The sequence below is a fragment of the Bactrocera latifrons genome, unplaced genomic scaffold, assembly GCF_001853355.1.
Source record: "Bactrocera latifrons isolate USDA-ARS-PBARC rearing strain unplaced genomic scaffold, ASM185335v1 scaffold_616, whole genome shotgun sequence".
Lineage (NCBI taxonomy): Eukaryota > Metazoa > Arthropoda > Insecta > Diptera > Tephritidae > Bactrocera > Bactrocera latifrons.
In genome coordinates, this window is record NW_017537286.1 from 79,295 (window position 1) to 84,189 (window position 4,895).

General features: G+C 33.2%; 1 protein-coding gene across 1 annotated transcript in view; it reads right to left on the reverse strand.

The window, feature by feature from the left end:
- Window positions 1-4,451, reverse strand: part of LOC108975135 — a 69,052-nt gene extending 64,601 nt beyond the window's left edge. The window contains exon 1 of the mRNA XM_018943440.1: window positions 4,126-4,451. The gene's annotated coding sequence lies outside the window, so the exon portion shown is untranslated. The remainder of the gene's footprint in view (window positions 1-4,125) is intronic.
- Between the last annotated feature and the right edge of the window lie 444 nt (window positions 4,452-4,895).

The window sequence follows — 4,895 nt, forward strand, 5'->3', positions numbered from 1 at the left end:
CCTAAGTCATCTTGCCCCTTCTGCTCCAACACACTATCCGTGGACCACATCTTACGCACCTGTCCAGCTTTAGAAAGTATTTCTGCTCAATATCAAACACTGTTAAAAACACCATCTTTTGAAAATATTACATGTATTTATAATTTTCTAGTGGAATGTAACATACATAATATGATATAATATAGATTTGTTATAATATCGGAGTCGATGGCCAAAGCTGCTCGCACTCCTCCTTATCATTAGGTTTAATAGCCTGTATATTTTCCTAATAAATGTAATAATAATAAAAAATATGAATCTCTTAGAATTTTCTTTTCTGATAGGAATTGCGACCTGCATCCTGCCCGCCGTCCGAAAAATGCACATGCGAGATGCATCGGGCAATTGCTTCCCAAAGGCACAATATCAAAGATTTCGTATTCAAAAAATTTGTGAAAGATGTTCAAATATATAACTATAATGCCTAGAAATTTCACTTGAATCAATTATTTCTTTCCCTTCAAAAAAATCTTCAAAAAATCGTTTTTTTGAAGCCTCTAAAGCAGACTCCCCCCCTCAACATTGTTCGTCCGCGATCTGTTCGGCGACAAGAGAAAAAGGAGATTTTGTACGCACTCAACACCATACACGACACACATGTGCGCACACCGATCGTAAAAATCAAACATTTTCGCGAACATGGATCGGTACGCGCACAAGCCCATACCCGAGTAAACCGCATGCGCACACATACCGATCGAACGCACTATGGGTATGTATGGGCACTTTTGCTAAGAAATACCCGTCTTGCAGAATCCATTCATGCAAAGCAATGATCGAAAATGATATCGATATATCAAATTTACCGCCGCATATTGTGACGAACACGGATACGAGAACAAAATAGTCAGCGAAATTCATATTAGCCAGAACGTTCGAGTGGTGAAGTTTTGTTAACGATAAAATAAATAAGAGCTGTCGGATTGTGTAGCAGATACAGTTCTAGTGTGCTGGAAAATACAATTTAAGTACAGTCGTAGCCACTCAAAGCTTACCACTATACTTTCTATATTTCTTTATGTCGTTTTGGTTCGTTCGGGACTTTCTTCAATTTAGTTTTTCGTTAAGTTAAAACTAAATTATATTATTTGATTATAATTATAGTTTTTAATTTATTATGTCAATATATGGCCGATTTATTGTTTTAAAGTAATTCCGCGACTAAACTTCGTATTTCAATTAAAAAAATAAAGTAAAGCATTCATTTCAATTGTAGTGTTAATGACATTAAATTGTTGAAAATTAAAAAATATAATGTTGTTAAATTTCAACCTCACTTTGTAAAGCTCACTAGCTTTCAAATGATTTTGTCTAAAGCTGAATGTGTTTTGTTTTTAATTTTTAATAGTTTTGATAAATAAAATGTCATTAGTTTATCTAAACCTAATCATTGGAGGATTAAGCCATGTCTAATGGTTTACGCAAGTGAATAAAGTTTTTTTAATTCTATTCACTTGAGAGTAGCCAGCAATTATCCCTTTAAATATGCCTCAAACATCACACGACTTCCTGTCTAAGACCAAGTATCTTCTGGGTAGTCAAAAAGAATCCATTTGAAGGAAAATCATCTCTGTAAATTGTGCGATGAGTTTAGGACCCACCACGTAAAAACACACCCTCAATGAAAAGGATACAATAGCCCCGGATGAGAGACCCTCCTTTTGATGGCGACCACTGCAAACGTATTAAGGATTGTGATTGGTATGCACATAGAATGTCTGGTCCCTTATATGGAAAAGTTCGTTACTCGTAAAAGTAAAGTCCGCATGAAAGCAAAGCTCTTCGCTGATTCGCACCCGTGTCCGACGGAAAGGAAGGACAATGTGACCAAAGACTTTAACGAAACGGTCGGTAAATTCTGCCTCCATGGTCCTTTTGACAGCGCAAAAAGGAACTGCCCTTCTTTTGTCTTAATTTGGTATCACTACTATAGTAATATTGCTGCTTAAACTGACGTTGAGCAATACCGAAAGATGCCGGGCAGGCTTCCGCTTTAACAGTTAAAGCAGTTAACTTTATAGTGAACACCGTTTTTGTGAAGTACAACTGGTGAAGGTTATGCAAAGATGAAGATTGAAAGTACTCAAAACTATTTGACTTCTTTAGAAGGGCTTCAATTCGATATTAAAATTTTTAGCTTTATATTCAATATATCCTATTTAATAGTATTTGTTATTGATAATTACCGTGCGATTATGTACTCTGATACAGTCACAAGTCTACAAATTTGAGATTTTAAGTTAGAGACAATTTTTGAGAATTGGGACAATTTTGCTATTATGTAAGTGACAGTCACGAACTCTATTACATTTCATTATTCAGAGATGTTTTTACACTTGAATGAAAATAAATATGTCGATAACAAATATTAAATATTCTGTAACATAGTCAAAAAATATACTTATGAATAAAAATACAAATATATGTTGACTTCGTTTCATAATATTTACGAAATTTATGCAAAATTTATAAATTTTTAACCTTTTCGTGTCTGAGTTGCTTACAAATTATATAAAACGACAACCGATTAATATCTATGATGATCTCCATTCAGTATATTCAAAATGACAGACAAGAATTATTTTTAGTTTTGTGACCTACTAACTATCAGGTCTCATATTTGAGGAAATATTTTGAGACTAACGCTAGAGACTGTTTTGTGAATAGTAATTAGTCACAAATTCAGACTTTGCCTCAAAATGTCTCAAATAGAGACTGGAGACTGGTTACATAATTCCGCTATTAATTTTCAATTAAATAAATTAATATATTTTAATTTATCAAATTATTTCTCTTAAAATATATATAATATTTTCAAGAACTCTAAAAAAAAATCAAGATTTGCTAACAAAATATTTATATAGTTTAGGCATTTATACGTTAAATCATAAATATATTAAATATATTTTACTCAAATGGCATAAAATTTGATCTGCACTGGCAAAAAAAACGTTTTGTAGTTGTCTTTATTATCGCCTTCAAAAGACATAGGCTTCTTTTGAGCCAAAGCAAGTATCCCAACGATTATTCCATTTTACATACACTAAACTTATAAAACTTGGCTGGGATGCCTTCAGTATCTTCAGCGGATCATTTTTAATTATTTAATGACGCGTTCCTCGAGCGGATTTTTCGAAAGTCAGATCATGGTGAAGCACATCACTGTTATTAAAGAAAACGATGAGTATACCGTCGATTTTAACCGACTTTGACATAGTTGTTTCGCCTTCAGTTTCGACGTCATATTCAAAAACTTAAGTAGGTCTCGTCCCCAGTAATTATGCGTTTTATTAATATAGCGTTCTCGGCTACTTTGTCAAGCATCTCTTTCGCGACCTCTTACTACGTCGTTTTTTGTAAAAGGTTCATGTCTTTTAATACGAGTTCACCATTAACGCGCTTCTTACCCAAAATATTTTGTTAATATTTAGGGACAATCCATAAAAGATGATCCTCTCCTATCTCTCAGATGTCAACAGGATGATTTTCAAGCACTGTTTCTTAAACTTTTTCGATGTTATCGTTTTTAGCAAACACTTGTGTTCGTGATAAGGCAGACTCCCTAAAACACTTCCGTAATCTTCATTGCAAACATACAATTTCAAATTCGTTTTTAAATTTTTTCCCAAAGTAAAATTTTGCTAAACAAAATATCGAAATGATTGTACCAATTTCGGAAAAAATATATCGCTTCGAGTTGCGCGCGCAGTTTAATGCATGTGTCATGTTATTTCCAATACCAATAAAATAATAAAATACCAATCGAAGGGATAATAATTATTTATTTTATTTCTTCCGGTTTGAGTGCTATGAAATTTACATCGCGACATCGTACAGATTTCATGATATTATTCCAAATCAGATTGGTTCGATACACCCAAATAAAATGTATCCAATACTTAGAGGATAAGATGATTAGAAGTTTGAAAATATAATATTATTATTAGTTTCCTGAAGCAAATATGGATGGATTAAGAAATGGAAATCGCGATCTCATTAAAATTGCTTTCTCGTTACAGTTTTTTTCCAAGTCGTCTTTGATTTACAAAATCAGAAAAAATAATGCTATTAATGTTTTTCACCTACCTTCCCTTGCTTGTGTATCATTAACCTGCGAACTTATTATTTTGTATTAAATTTTAATATCCATACAATACTGCTTGTTTCGACTTTTAGGAAAATACATACTTAGACGTTCATAACGTACATAGTCCTTATCAAAAACGTCTGCTAAAGCATTTCCGAAGTCTGTACATATTTCTCTTTTATTTTGTTAAAGTTTTCACATTTTTAATTACTCTCACATTAATCATGGTCGAGTTTTTAAAATTTACTACGCTCCACGAAGAGTACATCTTGGGAAATCACGTTTGTTTACTTCTACTCGTAAGTAATTTTAAGGAGGCACGTAGTATTGTTAGTGATGCTTGGAAGCAGACTAAAAGCGAGAAAATTACTCTTGTCTATTTATATACAACTTACGTGGCACTTYGCATTGTTGTGAATATAAAGAAGAGAAGCACAGCACAAATATTCGTATGTACATACTTAGCTATATACATATGTATGTATATACATATAAGCGCTCGTTCTGATAATGATGAGCGCGGAAAAATTGCTGTACAAAGTATAGATATGTATATATGTAGGTATGTACAATTCAATTCCTTTTTAGTCATCATCATGCTGGTCGCCATTCATCCTGACTACTGAGTTTCTATGGCAAGTTCGGCACCATGGCCTGGCAGCCATGATTTTTTATATATAGTACGACGCCAGGCTGCCTCGTTGTCGCGTTGTTAGTAGCGTTAGAGTGATTTTAATACGTAAACAAAAATTTGGTTTATTTTGTCAAA